Source organism: Lissotriton helveticus, chromosome 12 (assembly GCF_964261635.1).
Source record: "Lissotriton helveticus chromosome 12, aLisHel1.1, whole genome shotgun sequence".
Lineage (NCBI taxonomy): Eukaryota > Metazoa > Chordata > Amphibia > Caudata > Salamandridae > Lissotriton > Lissotriton helveticus.
Window position 1 is genome coordinate 223,492,301 of NC_136073.1, and position 25,992 is coordinate 223,518,292.

Genomic DNA, 25,992 nt, shown 5'->3' on the forward strand with positions numbered 1-25,992 from the left:
GGAAAAATGGCGTTTAAATCTCAAACGTACCTATGCTAACTTAACACGATATAGGGATATATAGGAGTTATACAACAGTAGTATGAGACAATTTTAATGGTAGATCCTTCACGACCAGTTCCTCTTTGTGTCACAATAATATGTGCAGAAAATCCTGAACTTTTTGGCACTGTGGACCCTCTGTCAGCAAGGCGCTGGTGAACGGAGTCACTCAAGGCTAATGTCAAAAGAAACATTGCAGCTTTGGTTGTAGATATTTGGGGTCTTGAGATAATGCACATTGCTACAATAAAGTCTTGAAGAAAACACTACCCTGATTATGGTTTGTCGAAAGGTTATAATGAGGAGAGGAAGAATGTTTCTGAGAACTCTAAACCAGAGAAATTATAAGTACAAGAGTTTGCCTACTTAGAGCCAGAATGAAGGTCTGTCGCCGAAAAGGATCTCAAGAATCAGAGCTAAGGTGGCCAAAACTAAGGAAGGGTGTCCTTAGAGAGAAGATACTGTCTGTCCGCCTGCAAGGAACAATGCCCACCCAACACTAGAACTTCTGAATTATCGCTATTGAACTTTAGAAGATTGTAAACTCATCCACAATGCTGTGGCTAAGTGACAGAATGTGGATGTTGTTAGCCTAGAAAAAAAGATGAACTCATAAGCGCAAATAAAAGAAGCAATGGGAGTTATATAGATATTTAAAAAGGTTGGAATCAAAGAGTGATCCCTCAAGCAAGTACCCTGGACCCAGGGGAGTAGAAGTCACTTAGACTCAGCCAGACAGATGCCCTGGCCTCCTCCTGGAGGATGGGTTGTGAGAGTGTCCACTTTTAAGCAACATACAGAGATCATCTGCTACGGCCATGGGACTGGAGTCTGTGCCAAGACAGGCACAAAAGCCATCAGTGCTGAATCAAGCAGTGATTCAAAATGCAAATCAATTCCACATTAGCAGTGCTGTGCAAGGTTTTCATCGTTGGAGGAAGAAATGAACTAGGTCTGTGGAATTAGGAAAGGCAGCTGGATTGGAAACATTTCTTAAAAATTAGCGAAATAATGTCTTTTTCAGCATAATTGTTCTATGAAACAGCCCAAAAGGTTTTTACATTTATTTTTAAAGGGACACTGTTCTGGCTTTGCCAAACGAGCCTGTATCTTCCTAGGGGGTGCAGGCACCTGGTAGTGAGGCATGGCAAAGACAGTGAAGAGAGCAATATGGGGTAGACACGGTGAACACATGGCGAGACAGAACCCACAGCAGAAAGTGAGACACTCCTTAAAAGAAAGGCAGCCACAGTGAGGAATGCCCTGACAATGACATAAGTAATGGGTTCATGGGGGAAGTTACATAGTGAAGAAATAGATGAGGACTACAGGGGAGGTGAGTAAGGAGTGGCATATAGAAGAGAAGTTTGAATGTGACATTTTGGTCTTAAGAGAGGCTCAGGACAAGCAAGAGATTTACAAAAAGGTACTGAACTGTGCAAGAAAGTGGGAACAGAAATTGAGGAGTGGATACTTGGCACCAGAAGAAAGAGTTGTATGGTCGATAAGCCTGACAGTGAGATGTCTGATAGAGGAGATAACGAGAAAGAGAATGGCACATGGATTTCAGTGATAAGGTGACAAATAGGGAAAACAGCAAGTAACAGTAACGCAGTTGACATGGAAGTAAAATAAGGTAGAAAGTGAAATGAAATATAAGGAGATAGTAGAGTGAAAAAAGAGATGATACAATCTGCAGAAGGTGCAAACTATAAACAACAGGGAAGAAAAACTGTAGACGGGAAGGCAAAGATTGAAACAAATAAAGAGGGTAGACAATGGAATGAGAACACTAGGCGACAATAGGATAAGAGAGAGGAGACATATGGAAGACAACAGTCCTCAATAAAGGAAAAAGACGGAGAGATCGTAAAGAGACACTGAAAAATGTAGTGCAGACATAGACAGTACAGGAGGAGAGACAGCCATAGAAGAGAGACAGTGAACAGGCATATCCCCCTAGTAATCCAACTAAGGCACATAGCAGTCTAGATTCTGTCAACCTCACTAGTGCGTCAGCACCACCATGGTTATTTTTCTGTTGTAATTCACAAAAAAAAATTTGAGATGGACTTTGAGGGAATGGGGAAGGGCAGCTTGCAGGCTGAAGCTGCACATTTAACTGGGACTTGGTGGACGGTGTAGATACAAGTAGTATGAGGGCGACAACTCCTGGTGGGTGTGGGGGCGGCAGCGTAGCACACACCTTGCTCATGGCTGAAGCTCTGATCACTGCTGCAGGGCCTGACTGACAGGTGTAGGCGCACTTCTGCCTAGAAAGCTGTGTCCTCTCTGCACGACTCTGTTTGATGCTCGCAGAACTGCAGGAGTCCTGGAGAAGTAAGTACTGGGGCCAAGGCAGAAGCGTCAGGTCACCGAGGCTTGCGTGTGTGTCCCTTGTTAACAGTAGGAAAGGGTGCCATGTTACCAGTAGAACTAACCAACAACTCAGCAGGGTTTTGGAGAGAAGCGCCCAGGACTGCCGAGATGCCTTCCTCAGTCCACGTTTTTTTTTTTTTGCAGCATAGGGCTGTTCAGAGGTAAACCCTATGGCATGATGTCATTTGTGGAATGGCTTACCTCAACACTTACATTTGTAAGCCTGTCCGTTATTTTATTTTCATTTATTTATAAAGTTTTATATAGCGCAAACTTGATCCTGAAGGATATCAGAACGCTTTACAATTTGAGGTAAAAGAAGCCAGTAGCAGAGAGTACAGTGGTAAAGAGTAGAGTAATGTATAGTAGAGGGGTGTTGAGTAAAGTGGGAAAAAGCTAGGTGGGCAGAGTGACATTGGGTAGAGTACAGTGGCATAGTGTAGAGTGGTGTACAGTGGCTTAGACATTTTGGCCTCTGAAATTTTTGAAAGAGGAGGGGAATGCCAATGGGAGCCTCCTATGTCCGTGAACTAGTTAGGAACCCTCATTTTAGGTCTCGCGAAGAGAGAGACCTAATGCCGTCCATCCACAAAGCTGACTTTTACGATCCGGATTTTCGAAAGTGCACGCCTCGTGCACGAGCTTCTGCCTATTCTGCCTATCAGCCTTTCACTGACTGGCTCTTCAAAGGCTCTGCTCCCCGCCTGCACTTCACGGCCGCTTGCTAATCTCCCCGTGACTCCCCCCTCACCTCTCCCACTGGCCCCCACCATTTGCTCACTCGCTCGCACATCAAAGGCTTTCACACATCAAAGGCTTTTTCTCACTTTTTTTTTTATTATTTTCCTCATTGCTGTTTGTTCATCATCTTCAAGTGCAAAATAAGCAGGAATATCTCCCCTCCTCGGCCCTTATCGCTGCTCACTTTCTTCCCCAATCTCTGCTCTCTTTAATCCTGTTCGCGTGCAGCTGGTTAACAAGGAAATCCTGTGTCAATTATGGCCCAACAGCTTCCCCACGGAGGCATCAGGGGCAAGGGAAGCCGCAGAGAGGCTATTTTTTTTATTTCCCACCGTTATTCTACTGCTGGGCGTTAATTAAACCCCCCTCTCTCCTCGGATTTCTGCATATGTTTTTAGCTAATGGACGAAAATCTCCCACTTTTGCTCTCTGGCCCTGTGATCCGTCTTGATGCTTGCTCGTGGAGTTTGGGTACTACCGAAAAATCGATTGTTCACCTGAACACCTACCTGCTTCTAGTCCCTCTGGCAAAGTTTTCAAAGTACAGACAACACTTTTAAAATACCTGGCACCGTCGTATCTGGATAGAAAGTTGGGCCAATATATGCCACGCCGAGGGTTGTGCGTTCTCCAAGTTATAACTCAGTAAGTTAAACTCTCACTCCTGACATCTGCAGCACGCGATTCTGCAGCATAAGGCCCGTTAAATTGTATGTTATTTCTTTTCTTTATTTCTTTAATGAGCGCGGCGCCCGCTAGGGACACAGCGCTCACTTTTTTATTTATTTATCTTTTCGCGTCATCCATTTCAGGAACACCGCGCTCTGTTTTTTTTTTTTTTTTTTTTAACTTTAACACTGAGCGCAGCGCCTGCATAGAGGACACCATGCTCAGTGTTAAAGTTACACAACGCTCACTTTTTTATTTATTCGTCTTTTTGCGGCGTCCACTTCAGGGACAAGGCGCTCTGTTTGTTTTTTGTTTTTTTACTTTAACACTAAGCGTAGCGCCTAAATTAAGGACACCGCGCTCTCTGTTAAAGTTGGGGAAAAAATGAGCGCGGTGTCCTTTAAGTGGCGCAGCGCTCTGTTTTAAACTGAAGCATGTCAAGGCAGCGCCCGCATAAAGGACACCGCGCTTTTAAGTCAGGCAGAGTATGGCACCTACATTTTAAACAACACAGACTTTTACACAAACAAAACCAAGCAAATAAGCTAATATAGTTCATATTCCACACCTTCCCCACCATTTGGTAATGTTCCCTTCGCCTTTTGGGTCTAAAGCGGCTTGCACCATTCTGATCTCTGGACAGCCTGACCTCCCTGTGAGCAGTGCTGCTCTATGTCCTCGCCATGGCTTTTGCTGCAGAATCTTTCAACTTGGTCAGAATCTTGCAATGGCGGCGCTCTGCTCAATTGGGATAAAGGTATAGCATGTAAAGCAAAATGCTGCCATTTCCACTTTTGCTTCGATCCCCGCACGCCCACCCCAGCCAGCAATGAGTGAAAGACACTTTACGATTCACTCTCTCAGACTGCACCCCTAGCAGGAACCCAAGTTTAGGAGCCTCTCTTACGCAAAAGCGAAGTTAGTGTCTGCACCTGGTAAGTAAAGAAACAAGCATTTGCAATGCAATAGGTCTCGCAAATTTTACGTGAGTTTGAGCTATCGACATTGCAAATAACAATGCCTTTTGTTTTTGTTTTAAAAGCATAAATAAATGGCATTGTCATTTACAATGCCAATAGCTTAAACTTGCGTAAATGCGAGACCTATTGCATTGCAAATGCTTGTTTCCTTTACTGTGTAGCTGTCACAAGCCACTCCTGCATAGCGTTCTCTCGAAAAAAGACAACTATTTTTGTCTTTTTAAAATTTACCTCCATGTTACCCAGCCACAAAATTGCCCCAGTGCAGTCATGAGTCTTTGTAATCCTATTCCCGTTTTTCTAAGAAGCGCTATATTAACTGCACATTGCAGCAATGTAATGCTTTGATTAGACAACTTTAAGGAACAAGAAATAAAGTATCTCTATATCTGTTTATATGTATGCATTTTTCATTTATGATTTTTTGTATTATATGGTGTTGGTGAGGCATTATGCAAAGCAGCGTTTGCTCGTCATAGACCAGGCTCATAGAGGTCTGATACAATGAAAGGGACAGTGTACATTTAAAAGCCCCTATGGGCCCATACCGCTGTCATCGAAAGGGCAGGGATCCTGGGTGATCAGCATGTGATCTGTAAAGATAACATTTCAGTTATTGACATATTGCCTCACTCTGGTGTTCAGCCACCTTCTGAGGCACGAAGAGCTTGTTGATTTGTCCAAGATCACAGTGTGCTCAAGAACCTTAACCTTGATCCGTCTAGCCATTAGTCAAAGCATAACAAGTGTCTATTACTCTAAAATGCAAATATTTTAGGAGCATTGTTATATTATGTTGATTTTATAACATTTTAATGCTGTCAATTAAAGCTATACAAATGGTGTTATGTTTTTTTTGGGACATACTTCCTCTCTAGAGCAGCCTTCAGTTTTATAGCAGGTTACTCCACAAATTGGACCTCATTTTATCAATATCTATAGGATAAAATGCTGAGTAGGCCCTGCACGAATTTGAACTCATCAGACTTGAGGAAGGCCCCACCCACTGAGCTAGGCGCACAGACTGAAGGGAGATGGAGACGAGACCTGCGAACAATAATAAATCAACGTTTCTTATGCGGCTCCAGGAGGCTCCCTGAAGCCTTAAAGAATGTCCTGGGCGCTTCCACTTGTAAATCCAGGCCAATGAGGTTCGTGCACGAGCCGTGATCGATGGATGCCTCGGTACACGAGCTCCTAGTCGTGAAATTCACCAGATTTGTTTTACGAAGAAAACATGTGTTTGCCTTTGACTCTGTTGACAACATACAAACGCATCCACTTCTTGCTGACCCCCTCCGGCGTCAAGGAGTCCGAGCTCTCAAGGTCTAGACTTTCTTCCCATTTCCAAAATGACAGGTTTATTAACTTGCAGAACACGGACAATAGCAATTTATTACATGTACATGTGTGTACAACCGTAGCCTTTCATTGGCGCCTCTCATTGGCGCAGCTCTGGTGACGCCATGGGCCGCCCCCAGATCATATGCATGGCTCAAAATTGTGTATTTAGCTGTAGCGGAGATTTTGCACGACAGTAGTGTCGACTGTCGAGATTTACTAAACTTTAGTGAGGATACTCGTGAGATGTACCATAGTGGTGAGGGAGGGGGCGTGTACGCCGAAGATACTACCCAACGCCTACTAGCATGACCGATAGCAGTGTTCAACATTTGAGTGCAAAATCACTGCGCCAAAATGTGTTGGGAATGCGCTGTCGGAGTAATGGTGTGGGATGAGCGCAAACGCCCCCAACACTCCTAGCAAAGTCAAGTGAGGTAGCGCAAGCGCCGGCCCGGCTTTCGTGAAATCCGACCGCCAGGTGAAACCAGACGCAGGGGGGCTTCGGTAATGTTTGGAGTCGCGAACTCAAACCGGAGCATTTGTGTGCACAGCAATGCTTTGGGCATCTGGTCCATGGTATGGAATATGTTGACGCATCTTTGCACCCTTGGGCACCGCTGCAAGTACGGCTTTGCTTAAGCAGTTGCACACCATGCATTGCAGCCTCGGATCCTGGAGTCTCAGCACACTAAAGAAAAAGTTTCAACTGCTTTGCAAATCGCACGCGTGATTTGAGTTTACCTCATGGACCTGCCCACATTATCCTCTTCTTATACTCCTTCGTTCCTCACTACTCACTCCCTCCGCCCGTCTCATCTCGCAAATGATTGCATTAAAGTATTTCAGCATAAACCACGCAGTGCAGCCCACCCTGAACCTGTAGATGGCAGCGCTACCAGGTCATGGGGTATTTGGGTCTCTTGAGTCTCAGCTACTTCCATAACAAGCGGGGTCCCGAAAGCGAAAGAGGATCGCGCCAGAGCATGGGGATCTGTTGTCTTTATGGGGCCATGTGTTTAAACACATGGCCCCATAAAGATAAGAAAGTGCTTCACGACAGCCGTGAAGCAGGTGAGCCAGTCCGGCTGGGAGACAAAGGACGTGAACAGAAAACCCTCATTTCCAATGGCAGGCCACCGTTTAGCATAAACGGTGACGCCAGCCAATGGAAATGAGGGGCGGGGCTTAAAGCCCTTTTCAGAAAGTCCTCTCCTACAAAATATCTCGCGGAGGCGGAGCAGCGCTTTGCGCTGCAACGATCGCAAGACCTAAAAAGGGAGAAATAAACCGAAAGTATAAACATAAGTAACTAGGAAAGCCCATCACCTACACAAATTAAAATTGTGTGCTTTACTATAGGATATTCATTGAGGGCAAATGTATACTGTCGAAGACACCGTTTGTGACTCGAATTCAAATGAGGGAAAGCTTTCGAAACAAAGTTAAGCATCTTAACTTAGCTGATTTGATTTCGTTGTACACTGTTCTTATTATTACCTGCGCATTTTAGCCTACCTCAGACAAGGGATCCCTTACTGAACATGTGACGTGTAAGTAAAACGCCCTTCTCGTACTCCAGCTCTTCTTAACGATCCCATCAGATCTGTGCTTCACAAAACGTCAATAAACCATCATCGATTAAGAACAAGAGAAAGTTCAAGCTGCAGTACCACATGAATGGCGGAAATTATATAAAGAGCCTGTAATGACCAGTATGGAGAAGCATGTATGCCTTTGTCTACCAATCTTGCCTCCTGTTTTGGATCTGGTTGGAACTCTGCATACCTGAACTTTCAATGCACACTGTAGTATGTTAATAATGGCTGATTCATTACTTGAAGTTTGCGGTTTAATTTAAATCTTGGATTATAAAACAAAACATCTGGTTTAGTTGTTTTGTCATGGATTATAGCATGCCTCCAAACTATGAAATGCCTGTTAATCTCTTTCCTTCTCTGATTTGACAGTCCAGACCATGCCCAGCCACCGTGGTGTCTCAGTAGGAGTGGGTGCACAGCTAAAGGCTGTTCCCAGTGCTCTCTAGTGCATGTGAGGGAATGGGCTCTGACTGTGGCCAGGGAATATTTTGAGTAGTGGTGGGCAGAACTCATAGAGTTTCACTCTTTGGAATTACGCTGAGTTACATAAAAACTCTGCAAAAGTCTGCGGAGTCCCGTGAGCGGGTGGAATTTGGCACATCGCACTGATTTTTAGCGCCCAGGAGTTTGGTCCGTACTGTAAAATCAGCGCCAACTGCATCACATCTTGCTTCTTTCTGCCGCTCGAGTAGATTTTCTACTCTAGCGTCTGCTTTCTCAACGCGAACAGTCGCGATCTGCCACGACCGCCTTTGTTGAGAAATCTCGCTGGGAGGCGTTCTAGCCCTCGAAAATTGCGCTAGGGGATGCACATTTTCGCCCGCGCTCACCAACTTAATGCTGGCAAGCTGCACACGAGAAAAAACTCTGCTACTTGTCGGTTGGCGGAGTTTTGCCAGAACTTTGAGTTGCAAGCGGAACACGAAGTGGGCGGAACACTGTGAACTCCACTGGCGGAGCTGAATTATTCGCCCACCCCTAATTTTGAGCAGAGGTATCTCGGTCATGCCCTGAACACATTGCTGGGCATGTCCACTCTGTGTGCTCAAATATTGGTTTGGGCTGCTGACATAAGTTATGACAGAAAGTCGTACTCGCTGGTTCCAGCTTTCACTTAGGGCAGTGGTACAGGAAATGTCCAGGTAGTTGCTAAATTATAAATGTGCAAAGTTAAAAATGTTAATGGAAAGAACTTTAATTAACGGACTTGTTACATCGTGTAAATAAAGACTCCTCCAAGAAAACAGGTCGATTTCTCCAGTTTATTAGTGTATCAAAGAAGTCAGCACTAACGTTTCTCTGTGACTCGCTCCTCTCCAGTAACTGTCTCCCTGCAACGTCACCAAGAGACTCCAGTAAACATAAACATTCTTAACATGGGAACAGGATTAAAGACACACATACCTGTAACTAAGCATAATACAACAGGACTTTATAGTAGTCAACTAAAATAATTTAAAAGCATTTGAGAAAAATACCTTAAAATTCCCCTTAAAATGTCAACTTAAATAAAGGTAAAGATTGTGATGAGAAACGTTAAAGAAATAAAGGCATTCTCAGGGTACCATTAGCTGCTCAGGCATAATTTCCCTGAATTGCATGCACCTTGGATAAATGCACGGTAATACGTTCAATAAATAAAATAATGACCTCGCACATAAACCCATCAATTACATCACATATGACTAACAATGGCATCACCCATGATCTCACTCGGGCTGCAGAAATTCCATGAGCATTTCGATGATGTTAGTGGTACTGAAGGCTTATAACTGCATCAAATGTGTTGCACTATATTTTTTTAATTACACCTATATTTGTTGTTTGTGAGCATAACTGCAAGAGCCGTTATTACCAATATAATTTCTATGGGGCAATCTAAAAAAGCTGACAGCGGAACTTCAACCTTACAACTGCACTTCATGTCTGTGAAGAGAACTATTGCGTGTACAGCAGCCTTTCCCTGTGCTCTGTCTCTCCCCCCCTCTCTCTCCCATGCCCCTCTCTCCGTCTCTTCATCTGGGAGGACATCGCGTTATTGACGGTGGCACTAAAGTTATACATCCTTCTATGATATATATTTGTGAAGTGTAGCCTCTGGAATCTTTCAGGGCCTCATATTTAGTGCACAGACCTACAGATCGTTGACAGTGGGACTGCAGCCATGCTGACAAGCTGTGAGTGTGATGGCAACGACTTGTTCTTGTCTATTTAAATCCTTAGCAGATATATTTAGAAGTTGACAGAGTCACTGAAGCCCCGCATTTCCTACAATTGTCTGTAAGCATTACCTTTCACAGACACCTTAGCAGCTTTTCATCTATATAATGTAAACTATGTGCTACACCCATGTTGGAGCGGAAGAAGCGTGGGTTAAACATAATCACCACACCTAGCCAATTTAATAACCAACTTGTCTTTTCTCTTCTAAAACTAAAATGTGGGCCATACCTATAACTGGTCCTCCGACAAACCTTTTTGAGAGTCCTGTGCTCTCCACACCACTGGAGTCAAGCTATCCTGGCTGATGACGCTGATGGCCAGAAACCGGTCCTAGGATGCTTGATTCCGGTCCAGGGAAGACATGGCTTGGCAGTTCGGGCTGGACTGTTCCCATGAGGCACAGGGTCAAGGCTGATTTGCATATGGCCATGTCTGAACTGGGGTGGTGTGGAGTGCAAAAAACAATGGATTTAGGCCCAGATCTCTGTACTGGGGTGAATGTATGACATTGTTCTGTCCATCAACTGTTGTTGTTTTTTTTATAACATATTTTATTGCCTTTTACATGTTAAACATAACATTTGATATTCCGGGTAAGTTATAGGATAAAGGCATAAATTCTTTGCAACATACTTTCCGTTTCATACATCAAGTAGATTTCATTACTGTTCTATTCAAGGCTAACGTTTCCCCAACATATCGGGTCATGGGTAGTTCTGAAATTAGATCCTCACAGAAGAGTGACATCTACGTATCATAGTCATTTGTTATCCCCACACCCCACCAGGCAAGGGCTATATAGGGTCTCCATCCCTCCCTTCGGCAATTATATTTCCAGGTCAACGCAACAATATCATTACAGGGTATCCCCTTCATGGACTACTTTCAAGATCGGACAGTTCCTGAGGTGGGTCGCATATTTGCCCTCTGTATTTGTTCCATTTCCCCCATACCCTAGTCCTTTTATTGGGGCATCCCCGATGCACATACACTGCCTTTTCCGCCAGCATAGCTGTGTCCATATCTCTTCCCCATTGTGCGCATGTGGGTCCTACCCCTGAGCCCCAGTTCTTGGCAATGTTTTGTTTAGCAAGGGCTAGGCCCAATGTTGCCCATGTCTGCATTCCCCGATTCATGTCAGTGGGTGACGAAATATTCAGTAAACAACATCTGGGTTCTCTTGGTAATTCGACACCACCTGCTTCTGATATTTCGGAGAGTATTCGGCTCCAATAAGATTGGATCTTGGGGCAGTCCCATATTATGTGAAAGAATGTGCCCGGGAGACCGCTCCCACGCAGGCAGATGGGTACTGGGATGCGGCCCAGCCGGTGTAGGAGTGTGCGGGAGTAGTATATTCTGTGTAATATTTTCAATTGCACTAGCTTGAGTCGTGACGGGATGGAGGCCTCCCTGGCAGACGCTAATGCGTTTAGCCAATCTTCATCCTCTATGTCCCCCAGTTCTATTTCCCATTTGCTCCGGAGGACAGCCGTGGGGTCGGGCATGTTATTGATAAGTTTGCAATATGTGAGGGAGATCGCTTTTTTGTCTTGGCTTTCAGTAAGGAGTCTATCCTCCAGGGGGGAAGATTCAGCCAGTTGGGTACCTGCCGGAATTGCCCCCTCTAGTGCATGCTTGATTTGTGCGTAGCGGTAATGTTCGGTGTCTGCCATACCGTATTTTTCTTTAAGGGCTGAGAAGGTGACTATCTCACCTTTTTTCCATAAGTCCCCGATTTTGGAGATACCAATTAAGTCCCACTGCCGGAAGCCCTTTGTGTTTGCTAGGGTACCTAGTCGCCGCATGTCCCAAAGTGGCGTGGCGAGCGTGAGCACTCCCTCCCATCCCAAGGCTCTCTGTGCTGCGTGCCAGATCTGGATCGTGTGAGCTGTTGGGCCTGTAAGGGTGTGGCGACGTTTGTTAGTGTATAGTGCCCGCATGAGTTGGTCAGGTGGCAACACAGTTCGGTCAAGACGGAAGGCCGGGTCCAGTTGTGGGGTGTGTATCCACTGATTAACCGCTATTAGTTGTGCTGCCCAGTAATACAATTTAATACAGGGTAGGGCGATCCCCCCGTCATACCAGGAGCGGATTAGTTTGGCGTGCGCTATACGGGCTGGCTTCCCATCCCACAGGAGTGCTGAGATTTCTGTGTCTATGAACTTAAAATAGGTGAGAGGGACTGGAAAGGGCGTGTTTTGCAACGCGTAAAGAAATCTAGGGAGTGGTAGCATCTTAAATAACGCGGTCCTCCCTAGCAGCGTAAGCGGTAAAGAGCGCCAGTGTGTGACGTCGGATTTTAGCCTCTGTAGCGGTTTCAGTAAGTTTTCTTCCATGAATAAGGGTTCTTGTGGCGTGACATAGATTCCCAGGTATTTTAATCCCCTGGTGACCGTCTGTAGGGTGTAGTCTGGGGGTAGCGTCGGTGTGTGGCCTCGCAGGACATAAAGGAGCGATTTGGTCCAATTAATGGTGTATCCCGATACCCCACCGTATGCCCTGAGTAGGTCCATCAAAGCTGTCAGTGATTGGGTGGGAGACATCAAATAAACCAATACGTCGTCCGCATAGAGGGAGATGCGGTCCTCCCATCCCGTCCCCCATGTGATCCCTCTGATTACGGGGTCTACTCGTACCTGCATCGCTAGAGGTTCAAGTATAAGAGCGAAGAGTAGCCGGGATAGAGGACATCCCTGTCTCGTTCCGCGTCCCAGTGTGAATGTGCGGGAAGTGTGGCCATTTGCCACCACCTGCGCCATCGGCTCGGTGTAGAGAAGTTTAACCCAACTGCAAAATTTAGGGCCGAAGCCTATGATAGTGTTTTGTAGAGTTCAACGGGTAGGCCGTTTGGCCCCATCGCTTTCCCAGTATGCAGTGCTGCTATTGCCTTCCCCACTTCTTCCCCTGTGAAGTCGCCCTCAAGTGTCTGCGCATCTTCCTGTGATAGTGTGGGTAGGGGTATGTCCTGCAGGTATTGCAAGCAGTCTTCCTCCGTCTTCCCACCCCGAGCAGTGTATACGGTCTCATAATAAGTGGCCAGTTCCTCTACAATTTGCGGGGGAGCAGTCGTGTGTGTACCATCTGAACACTCTAATGTGGCAATCCATCTACTGGCCCTTTCCCTACGTTCAATCCATGCGAGCCTCTTCTCAGTCTTGTCACCCAACTCATAAATCCTATGCAGTGTGTTAGTCAGTTTTGTCTTGGTTACGTCCTCTACGTATGCCTTGTACTCCTGTGACGCTAGGTTTAATGTGTGTGCTGTGTCTTCTGTGTTATCTGAGGCATGGGCCAATTCTGCTGTTTGAACTGCTGTTTCTAGTGCTTCAACAGCAGCCCACTGTTCTTTTTTGTGCCTGGAAATGGTAGAGATAGCCTGTCCCCTGAGTACTACCTTGAATGCCTCCCATAAAACCAAGGGCGAATCTACCGAGTCTGGGTTTTCCTCAAAGTAATGTGTAGTCGAGATTTTTAGTGTTTTCAAAATAGCTCTGTTTTTGAGATAGCCGGGGTACACCGGGAAAATTCGTCTGGAGTGTTGTGTCATGTAGGTGAGGTGCACAGGGGAGTGGTCCGATATCCCTCTTGGTAGGTGTACCAGAGCCGTGATCTTTACCGGGGGGATCGCCAAGGTTAGTATGTAGTCTATCCTGGAGAGACTATTATGTGCCCCTGAATGAAACGTGTAATGACGGTCATGGGGATGTTTAAGTCTCCACATATCCACCAATCCCATTGCTTCTAGGAAGTCGTTAAACATTTGGTTAGGTCTAGTGGTTTCACGAGGAGGCTGCCGATCAATCGCTGCATTCGATACTGCATTAAAGTCTCCTCCCATAATTAGTTCACCTTCTGGGAGTTCAAGTAGTAGTTTACCCAGGTCTTGGAGTGCCCCTTGGTGTAGCGTAGGGGGAATGTAGACTGAGATTATATTATATGGTCGCCCCTCCCATTGACAATGTATCTCTGCGAATCGCCCTTGGTCATCCGCCCATGTGTGTTTGATGATGAGTGGAGTGTTTTTTTGGGCCAGGATTCCCACCCCACGGGAACCCGCCGAGAATTCTGCGTGTGTGACCATCTTAAAGCCCCATCGATTAAGAGCCTTGGAGGTAGTCCCCACCAAATGTGTTTCCTGTAGTAGGGCTAATGTGGGTGCCTTTCTCTTGAGATATTGGAGGACTAAGCCCCGCTTAATTTTATGGCCTAGGCCATTGACATTCCACGATATGATCGTTAGCGTGGGGGCAACTAGTGGTTGCGATTGGGGGGCTGGTGAAGAGATGTCATGATTAGCCATGATCATCGGTAAGCAGGTGCATCAGTGTCATCGGATTTAGATTGCGGTCCGAGGTATGCGGGAGTGTAGAACGAGTTCCCGAGTGTCTAGCAGTGCGCCTTTGGTGTGAGTGTCATGCCTAGGAGATCGTGACCGGTTGCACCCAGCTGGTCGCCCCGGCCAGGCCGTCGTGCCTAAGTGTGTGAAGAAGAAACGGTGCCTGTGTTGCAATATTCGAACAAAAACTCTGTATTACTAACTCCCCCATCCCATAACGCCTCCCCCCTCCCTGCCCGACGGACTCAGAACTGTCCGCCACCCCAACTCAGCAGAGTGCTCTATCCCATGCCCCAACAGTCTACTTGCGTGTAGGGGTTACAAAGTCCGAGGTGAACGTGACCCTTCCTTTGCAGGCGGGCCCGTTTCCGCCCCATGTCCAGAGCAGGCCTCTAACAAATGTCTTTCTGCATCCGCAGGTCGGTAGGTGAAAGTCCTTATTCGGTCCGCCAGATTCACTTCAGGCCAGAGTCTCCTTGATCCGGATTTTGTGAGCCCTCTTCGGTGGGAGTGAAGAGTTCAGGGCTACCCATCTCTGCTTCATCTGCGTGGCGGCTGCGGTCTCTCCCACTACGACGGGATCCCTCTTTCTTTCTCCAGCCTTCAAGCCAGTCGTACGCCTCCTCAGGAGATTCAAAGAACCATGTCTTCCCCTCAGCGGCCACTCTCAGCCTTGCCGGGAACAGCATGGAGTAGGGTATTTCACGTGACCGTAAGACTTTTTTAACTTCCAGAAAGCTTCAACGCCGTTTTGACACCGCTGAGTGTAGTCAGGGAAGAAGGAGATCGATGAGTTCTGCATTCGGATTTGTGGGGAGATCCGTGCTGTTTGGAGGATGACATCCCTGTCTCTGAAGTTGAAGAGGCGCGCAAGCACCGGTCTCGGGGGCGCCCCTGGCTTAGCCTTTCCGCCTGGCACCCTGTGTGCCCTTTCTACTAAGAAGAATGTGGAAAGCCCCTTGGGCTGTAGCCTAGTTTTTATCAGATCTTCCACGAATAAGTCCATTGCCTGGGTGCCTTCACTTTCCGGAATACCTAAAATTCGCACATTATTGCGTCACCCGCGTCCTTCTTGGTCGTCCAGCTTCTCGGCCAGCAGTTTGTTTTCAGTCTCGAGTCGGGAGACCGTCTTCGCTAGCGTTGCCGTGTCGCCCACTAGCGATTTTGTGGTCCGCTCCACTTCCGTCACTCTGGTGGTGATTTTTTGAAAGTCTGCGCGGAGTAATGAGACGGCTCTAGAAATGGAGCCCACAGTAGTTTGCACTTCGGCCAGCGCCGCCATTATGTCCTCCAGCATGACTTTTTTGGGCGTTCCCCCACCTTGAGCTCCGCTTGACGAGGTCCTCCCTTCTTGCAAACGGGGAAAGTCTTTATTATAGTCATACTTGTCCAGTTTGGCCTGCGTCGTGAGGTTTCTTGGGCCTCTGCCAGACATCCCGGCACACTGGGGGGGACGCGTCGCTATTCACAATGCACGTGGATGGGGCCTGAAGTCTCGGCAATGCGTCGCCCCTCTTTCGTTTATGTGCGTTATAGTCTTGAGCTGATGGCATGGGCAGTCGTATGCCGGTGCTTTCAGGGGTCTTGTATGAGCGGGCCCCTAGAGCCTCTTCAGCGCCTGGTGCGTGCGAGGAGTGCGGGTCGTGTCTCCCCTCCCGGTCCGGTCTTTATAATTTGTTCGCCTGAACCCACCTTGTAGCCGTCTGGTTAGGATTATGGGGCTCCCACTATGAATCCGGCGTGTCGGGTGGATAGGGGTCTCTTGCGAGCATTGCGCTGCAGTTATGCCTTCGATTGCGGGGTCTATTTGGCTTATGTAGGTACTCGATGCCCCGGATGCTACTTCCGGTCTAGGCCTTCTTTCGGTAGCTGCCGGGAGATGCCATGTGGGTTTGGGGCTGTTCCAGTGCTGGTCGCGGCTGCGGGTTGCCTCCACACCGGTGCGGGCACCTCACTGTGTGTAACACCCGCGCCCGGTCCAGGCCTGCGGATCGCCTCTCCGTCCCCAGTCACTGTCCCGCACTGCGGGGCCGATTGTGCACACCCACCTTAGGGTCTCGTTGCTGCAGAGGGCTCAGTGGGATGATCCCGCTTGCCCGCCGTGCCCGACTCTCCGTCCGATGTTCGGCGGTGTTTCCGGGCCTGCGGATCACTCGAGGCCCCGGCTTCTGTTACGGGGATAGGCCCTCTTCTTTCGGCCTCGAGTGGTATCGGGTCTGTGTCTCGGATCTTCCCCGGATTTGTTGTCGGCGATGACGCTCGGACACGGGCGTTCACTGGTGCCGTCGCCTCCCAGAAAATGTCAGGATAAGTGGTCGGATTTTCTCCGGAGGGTCACTTCAACCTCGGAGCTCTCCTAGCAAGCGGCCATGTTTGTCGGCTGCAAGCCACGCCCCCCTCAACTGTTGTTTTTGAATACTGTGGAGAGACAGACAGTACTCCTTGGCCTCTGACCAGTACATATAGGGAGCACCCCAGAGACTTGTTGACGACCTTAAACACTGTAACACACAGCACCTTTTTCAAACTCATTATGATTGTGATCTGTTGACTGCCCTTTGACTGCTGCAAGCTGGGTTTCAGGCAACAGTTTGTCAAGCATTTCTTTCTAAACCTCTTCCGTCAACTCTGACATTCCCAGCATCCTCTCCATTGTAGGCTCTGTTTTCCAATCTATGCTGTCTACCCTGGGGTTGGAATGGGATCCTGACCTCTCACTTAAACTTTATGAAAATATTTCCCAGACCTCATCATGTTTTGGCTCTTGGGTACCCTTTGTCACATTGTCCAGAGATGGAGGAATCCTTGGCGATGAGCTGGCTTAGTTGGAACTGCTATATTCTTATGTTCTGAAAATAAGCTCATATACTGTACCTTAAACTTTACTCTTCCTAACTTGACCCTCTTTGGGCACTCTCAGTTTTTCTAAGTCTGTGACTAACTTGTGATTACTACTCGAGTTGGACTTAAGCGTGAATCATGAAAGGTGGCTTCGTTCTACTTGCTTCTGAAACAACTCCTCTCCTTGATCCATTAACCTTCTGAGATAACATTGTACCCTACATTCATTGTAGGAAAGTCTCTCTGCCTGTAGCCATTATTCACCCCGCTCCATGCTTGTTGGCTGTGGCGACTGATTCTCTGTGCCAGAGCAGATTGTGTGTCCCTCCTCTCCTCTGTTGAAAGGTAGAACCCCTCCATCATTTCTTACTTTTAGAAGAGCCATAAAAACTTTCCTCGTTGCCTGACTGTACCTAGTTCTTTCGTTCTCTTGATCAGCAAGCTGGTTTCCATTTATCAAAAATATATCTGCATGTTCTTTCTCTTCATGGGCTACCATTGGAAACGCATGAGAGCGTAGTGTATGCATCGCATAATTAAATATGTAAATCAAATCTCTTGACGTTTAATTGTCTTTATATAATATTGTTCCATTACAGGACAGATGCTAAAATATTTTGCATGTAAGTGAAGCTTAGGGACAGTTCAGCACATCATCACGATGCATCCTTTGCGTCGTGCTCTGGGAGGGTTTCTCGTGCAGTGACAGCGAGGCGCCTATTTATCCAGGCTTGTCAGTGTCTGTTTACGCACCCGTGGAGACCTCGGACGTCAGCTCCGCTTTATTTGAAAAATAGTTTTCCTCTTGGCAGAGATCGGAGTAAGAAGAGCTTTGCGGAGGATTTATGCTGGTCTCTGCTCCACAAGTAACAGCGGGAATAAAGTGGCTTTGAAACCTCGTGTTTTTACTTAACCCTGATAAATGTTCAGAAGGTCTCATACTACTCATGTAGCATGCTGGAGCGTCGCAAGAAGATCTCTGTTTCTCCTTTCGTGTTGCACAGTGAAGAGATGGCAACCTCTGTTTATTTGTCAACGTGTGTGGGCCTTCCCTTGCAGGAACTACTGAAACTGCCATTGACTGGAGGGATTAGAGGGCAGGAAGTCAGGCCAAGAGTCTACACAGCAGCCTCAAGGCCCTTGGTGCAGAGGGAGCACGAATGCAATGGGCGCTGGTGCAAGCAAGAAAATAACAAGCATTTGCAATGCAATAGGTCTCGCATTTCGAGAGTCTGAGCTATTGGCACTGTATATGACAATGCCTTTTATTTATGCGTTGTTTTTCAAACAGATAAATAGAAGGCATTGTCCTTTACAATGCCCATAGCGTAAACTCTTGCAAATGCGAGACCGATTGCATTGCAAATGCGTTGGGCCCCCATGCTATAAAGATTTTTTTTTAAACGTTAGGAGAGCGCGTGTCCTGCTTGTAACAGCAGGCAGGCCACAGCTATTTGAGAAAATAGTGCTTGGAGGCTGTAACTATAGCCTACCGAGAAACAACACGCGTAACAGGGAGTAATCTCTTGGGAGATTACAAAATGAGACAAGACGGTACTAAGGAGGGACTATTGACCAATGAAAACCCCCAGTTTACAGTGGACAATGACACAAGCCAATGAAAAATATGGGTGGAGAGTGGGCGGAGCATCAAGTCCATACCTGAATGCTGCACGCCTCGCAGAGCAGCGCATGGGCTGCCTAGGCTCGACCTAAAAATGGGCCTGCCACCCAAGTAGGTAATGAAAGTCTGCCAAAAGTGGCGTGGCGTGGGCCTCTTCACCGTGCCCTATTGCTACTGCCCCTGCTGCTCTAATTTGAATAAGCCTCTGCTGTGAAGACTGTAGCCCCCAAAGTAAAGTGCACCCAGTAATCACTTCTATTACCAAATACACTGGCGATTGCTCAGCCTGTACATATTGGTTTAAGTCCATGAAGAGCAGAGCACAGTCGTTAATGGGGCTTTGCCTGCATTCCAAACAGAGGCTGGAGATGTTTATTGAGTTACGGGCATACAGCTGTGTGGCAGAGTAGTGGCACATTCTAAGTGATGTGCTGGAGTTCTCTCTTTAAGTTCATGCTTGCCAGCATAGACAAAATGGTGTCAGTTAGTTGGCAAACGCACTCAGCAGGAGTTGTGCAGTAGTGCCTGCTCAGTGGGCCTGAGTACCTGAAGAGCACATTCTTTGTTTGCTTGGGAGACCCTTACTCAAATGATGCACTTCTTGGATGGTTCATTAATCAAAGAAAGGATCTCCAAGCAATACCTCCAGAAATGTGTAAAGCGCTTTCTACTGAAGTGTTTCGGCCATTTGAACCCTTTGCTGTCAAGGCTTTGCCTCACTTCTTTCTGCTGCAGTAAAGAAATAAGATGTGTAATGTCCCGTCTGTCACTCTCAAGTTTGCGTCACACTGCTACCCCTGCAGCTGTTCTGTACGAAGTGTTGCCCAGGTATCCTGGTGGCACAGGATTGTCAACACGCAGTAGGACGAGTGGTGCACTGAAGCCCCCACATTGTGGGAGCATGCCCCAGGTGAGACGGTCATGTCATTTCTACTACTCGTGAACCTGACTACTTGCCCTGTAACCGGCTTAAGGCAATTTCCTTTTCTACATGCCAAGTCATGACTGTTCCTTCTACTGTGGGCCCTATCCGAGTATGTGACAGAGTCCTGTTGTGGAGTCTTGTGGGAGAGTTTCCTTGTAGACCCAAGGAATCTTTAGTGAGTCTTTATTGACCATTAGGGCCTGCCAAACTGGTTAATCATGGTCAAGGGAGTTAAAAATGTGCCTTTATTTTCGCCCTAGCCCATGACTTGTGTGTGCAGTAGGTAGTGTGAGGCAGGTTGCTCATGGTATGGTTGTCTGTTTTGTGACATGGAAGAACCTATATAGGCAAGAATTTGGGCGCCAAGATAACATAGTGGTTGCTCCACGCAGCGTTCTACTTGTCAAAAGAATAATGACAAGTGGTGGACCGGAAATTCCGATTGGCTAGGTAGTGGAAATTAGTGGGGCACCGCCCGGAAGAATCATTTGTTGTTATCTCACGTGGAGGTTTCAGCTGCTAAATGCGGTCGAAATTTCAGCATGACTCTCCAGGGGGAAACATGCTGCAATCAGCGTGCTAACGCGGATTCCTGCATGTTATTTACCAAAAGCATTTAATGCCCCGATTTCCTCACGATTCTGGAGTAGGGAAATAATGAACTTTAATGGGCCACTTTTAATGAGGTCCTGTGTGCGAGCAGCTTCTGACAGTGTGGCCATATGCTGCATAGATTGCACTCTTCTTTGAAGTCACTAAAGCACATTGGGCTTGTGCCTGCCAGTTTCTACCGCAGAACTTATGTATTGTTGCAGTGTTAAGGCAGGATTGAAGTTATTTCACATCAATTCTCGAAGCACTAACCTAGCTTTCGAATGTCACGGATGGGGCGGATAGCCTATGTATACGGTTGATATTGTGTTTTCAGGATGTGATTGTTGTTCCTTTTGTTGTTCCTGAAGCTCACAAGCTGATATGTTGTGAATATCCAGCCCCTCTGTATTCCAAAATGTATCCTGTACATTTGATCAATGCATTTCCTTTCCTAAAACCTACTCCATTTGAAGAATAAATCTTGCCCACATTTGAGGATCTTTCCTCTACACTCTTTCAGAGCCTATCCTCAGCTCTGTGCCTGTCCCTGTTTAATAATGTGTATCACAAAGGCAGTTGTGTTCTCTAAACTACTTTGTTCTGCTATCTTGCTTTCTGAAAACACTATCAAAGAGGGGGTGATATTATGAATCTGTTCCCCATTCTGGCCTTGTTATTTGCCCGCGTCTGATCTTTCTTCACTGGAACAAGAAAGGAATGTCTGGACTTGTGGGAAACACACCACCCATGAATTGTTTCTGTGGTTCTTTGGCCCTTCTTTTATTTGGCAGTCTTACGTTAGCACATATTTTCAGATCACTGTTCACTGACTCGTATTTGGCGTATCCATCAGGGCTCATCAGATTGTGTTAGGGAGTGGCGCGAGTGACGTTCCAATGGGTACTTGGCTGTGCTCCATGTGGACCACAGTTTGCGTCCAAAGCTAAGATGTGATTTAGACATTAAGTCACACAAGCCTAGTCGTCCAACTCATTGGCTTTTCCTTCTCGATGGAAGTGAAAATAATAATTGGTTACCATGTGTTACTTATGCTTCTAACCAACAAAGGTCACTTCAGTTCTCAACTAAATACTGCCCGGTTTAATAAAATGCTGTTTAACATATTCCTGGCAGGTGGAATTCTTGGCTAGAGAGCCACACCACCGCCGGCATCTTTCTCAGAAAATACAGCCTTTACTGGGAATTAGAAAAACTGTTTCGTTTCCCCAAAAACTGTTTTAAAGAATCTTTTGCAGTTTGCTGGCAGGGACTGTATTATACATACAGCGCATTTTCCTTGAGTGCGTCGGGCGCACCTTTGAAAATGTGTACCCGGCGCAATCAAGGAAAATGTGGTGTATTAGGATGGATGCGCTGCCCCCAGTGCTGCCACAAACATGCGCCGAAAAACAGAGCAGCTGCTTCGAAGCTGCTCTTTGTTTCCCTGTGCAGGCGGGTGCAGTGACTGGCCGCACCCACCTGCAAGGGGATGCCTGGGGAGTCCAAGGGACCACCTTTCCCTCATCCAGAGGACTGCCATCTGGGGGCGCACTGACAGTGTGCCTCCTGACACTTTCTTTGCATCTGCGCTTGCAATACGGCAAAGGCGCAGAGTCAAAAGGATTCCCTCATTTGCTTGGAGCCACGCCCCCCTGCAAATGAGGGAACACTCTCTGATGATATCCCTGGCGCTTGATGTGCTCCAGTGCTATCAGTCTGACAGAAGGGGACTCACAAACGTCTGTGGGCCCTTCTGTAATACCAAAGTGCCCTGGGGGCGCGTAAAGTGGGCACCAATGCCCGTGCGCTCCCGGGGCACTTCGGTCATATGGCCCCATATGTTACAATTGAAGTTTATTTGAATGAACAAACTGATCGAGAAATAGAGCCAGCTGGGGCTTGACGTGGAAGATTTCCTTTGGATCTTAAATACTTACTGTACTTTACCAAACAAAACAAAAAAAGACGGTTTGGTACCAGCTGTCTATACTAAAGAAAGTGAAATTGGTTTCTTTTGCACCACAGCATCTTTCATCCGTGCCCTAAAAAGTATGATATTACCCCCATCCTAATATAACTCTATATGCTCCCCTTGATGGGCGTCTTCAATACCATCTACATCATTTACAAATTCATCACAACCAGCACCCTCATTATCTTGCAGACAAGTTCACCATCTCTTGTTGCTTGTCCCACTTTGTTGCTCACCCGTATCGAGGATATCACCAGACTAAGAAGTGCAATAAGAAAACACAGGTCTGCTGGATTTTTCCATCTATGAACCCAGCATTTGGAACAACATCCCGTATTCATCAGGACTGTTCTAATGCTGCTCCAATTTAGGAAAAAATTGAAGACGCAGCTCTTTAAAGAATACTATATCACAATGCGTTAACAGTCGACAAACCAACTATCTATCCTACGACTCGTTGACTTTATCCTTGACTTCGACCCTGTATAACCCTCCTTAGCCTTTTGGCTAGGTTTGCGCTGTAGGAACACCACATACATCTATTCTTTTCAGTGTCTTTATTCCACGTGTAAAACCCCTCCAAATTTGACCAGTCTCTAGTGATAGAGCAGATGGGGCACCCAATTGGTACTCCGAGTATTTCCTGATGGCAATTCTTGGGAGTACCCACTTCCCATGTATGCTTTCAGCTTGGCACATGTGGCCACTCAATGAGTGGAGACTCCCACCTTGTTTTTGGGAGCCAGTGATCCTGGACTGAGCTCACCAAGAGGTACTGCTGAGGTATGGTGAAGGCAGGATGAGCATATGGACCAACAAGGTGTTTGGTTACTAGACCAGTGTTGGCTAATTGAAGAGAGGCAAGTAAGAGGAGACAGCTCATTAGAATGATGAACCGTGTGGAAATTGCTCTGACCTGTGGAAAATTCTTGGGAATGGATCCACTGAAATCTGCCACAGGATTTGTAGAGCTTAGCTTTGTCCAGAGGATGATAACCCACATGAGAAGACTTAGGGACATCCTCCATAGAAGCGCTTTAGTTCAGAATTCAGTAAGCAAGCAAACCATAACCAAGACTGACAAATTGAGCCAAAACAAGTGAGCTGGAGGCCCCAATAAGACGAGGTAGCACAGAGTAAGAGGTTATGGCAGAGATTGTCTAGTTTACATAGCAATGGTGCCAAGAGTCCTAATACAAGCAAGGAAAAGGGCTACCCTGACCCATGTTTTTGGTAGCACAACAGCTTTATTGGGCTTTGAGAATACTGCAGCTTCCGCACTGTTGATAGCTAGGGCCCAGAGATCAGCACGGCTCCGTTTATGCTCAGGCTCCCTAACCAATTCCTCCAGTCTCGACAAAAAACTCTTTTTGAGCGAAAACAAGAAGAGTTGAGACTAAGAGGATCCACACGATGAAGAGAATTCCAGGCTACGCGTGAGTCGTGGCATGGCGTAATTATTGAGGATGTCAAAAGAGATGAGCTGAAGAGTAGTTAACTGTGCAGAGACTGGGCTCCTGAGAGTCAGTAACTTACTTTGGGGCTGAGGGCATCTGGCAATAAAGGAGACATCAGTTACCAGCCTATTAATCCAATAAACGAATACTTTGTGGTTTGTTTTTAGCTGGAGGGTGGGGGAGGGGAAATACATGTCATTTTGAACTGTTGTTGAAAGAGGCTTCTAGACATTATCCCAAGTAAAATTTCTCTGCATCCCTGGTATGAAGTTGAATATTGTCATATTCTTTTTAGAAGGTAATATGAAAAATACACAATGACTGTTTAATGTAATTGCAAAATGGGGCTATAGGGATTACAGGGTTTGTTGTGATGACATTTCGTGTACATTTTGTAGTGTATGTCTCCTGCAGCCCTAAATTCCCTCCATTGCCGCATTATCCATGGGCTAGAGGCTGAGAGGTAGCAAAGATTGCACTAGGGTACTGTCACGGCTTTAAGTCCACTTTGGGATGGTTTTCAAGAGAATATTTCTTTCACTCTGTGACTTTTGCCAGGAATGGGAGATGTGGCCCCCCATTGAACTGCCATTCAGCTTATATTCCTGCCTTCAAGTGAACATACTAAGCGTCTTAACTTTGATCCAGAGAGTTATCAAAAAGCTAAGCCATCACATTATTCCATGAATGTCCTAAATTATTTTGTCTTTCAATTTATACTTAAACCGCTTGCTCCTTTAGATTGTATTCCAATATTGGAATGCTCAGCATCACTAGTAAGCTTACTCTTGAAGAACAAGGACATTTTGTGATCTGCTCTAAACATGTATGTACACCACTTTCACCCATTGGTGCTGAGGCAACTTACAGAGTGAGGGTGCTGAACATTGCGACAGGCCACTAAACCCACAGAGGTTGTGAATAGTAGCTGTGTAACTTAACGAGTGAGTGTAGCAAATGAGCCATGATCGTTCCTCTGCGGGGATCTCCACAAGGCATGTTTGGAAACATGGGTTCCTCTTGTACAGCTTAAAGATCTTATTCCTAAGAATGAGGCTAAACGAGGACATAGACGTGTTTACCTTGTGTCTGGTCATTTATCATGGGCCGCTATTTCGTCCAAGTGGCTCCTAGGTGCAAATAAGAGCATCACCCAAGTGGTACCCAGATCTTAATTGAGCCGCCGGAATGATGATCCTGGTTTAAACACCTATTTAATAGAAAAAATGCGCTTTCAATTAAAGCATCATTATTGCCAACAGTGTCCTGATGTAATAGCCATCTGTATCTCAGAAATCCTTTCACGCCTATCAGAAATATGGTGTAGTTAGTTGGTACCCTACATGCACTGAATTCAGATATTTCACAGTAAAACCGTGCCCGTCTGAAGTATTGAGACACAGTAAAAACAAACCACAATTGATGAAGAAATAATAGGCTGCTCACAACGCGTTATGGATACAAAGGTAGAGCTTTGCCACGGAATGGACTGGTTTATTTGGAAAATGTCATGCCCACAGATTATTTGGCTGCCCCAGAACCTGGCAGCATGCTGTACAGTGGCATATAGTCCCCATCAGAGCTACGTGTTCCAATAAAGATGACTGTATGACGTTACATGTACAATAAAACTCATCAAGCATTCGTTACTGCATAAAATAATTGTTGCTAATATTGAAGCTTGATTTAGGGGAAGATCCAGTTTGTTTGTTTGATCCGTGTAAAAAATCTCCAGTCTCTGCTATGATTGCATATTATTATACATTCATTTTAATAGGTTTATGTAGTTCGGTATTTGGTGCTTTCTCTAGAACCTGTACAATATATATATATATATATATATATATAATACAGTTGATACAAAAGGGAAACAGTTTCCCTACGTGAAAAAAGTGCCATGTTAAAAATAGGATCTTTATTAATACAAAATGTGTGCTTTCTTACCCAATTAAAAATTGAGGAGCATTATTTCTGTTGCCCCAGTATTGGAACTTTCATAGATTCCCATGCTTTTGTATCATTCCCCGTCGTCGGAATGGGAGTCTCGGTAATAAAAAAAATACCATAGTAGTAGGTACAAAAGAGAAAGGAAAGGCCTAGGCCTCATTCCCTTTTGTAACATATCAGCCTCTTTTTGTAAAAGAGACCAAATTTTGGGCATCAGCCAATCAGAAGAGCTTCACCCCTGGAACCTTCCTGAAGGAACCTCAGAGCCTCAGATTTTCTACCGCACGTTGTGCTAGGGAGTCTCCATTGAGCTCTGC

At 46.2% G+C, this 25,992-nt stretch overlaps 1 protein-coding gene across 2 annotated transcripts in view; it reads left to right on the forward strand.

Annotated features, from left to right (window-relative positions):
* BANP (BTG3 associated nuclear protein) overlaps positions 1–25,992 on the forward strand; it is a 1,144,281-nt gene that overhangs the window by 747,072 nt on the left and 371,217 nt on the right. The window lies entirely within an intron of this gene.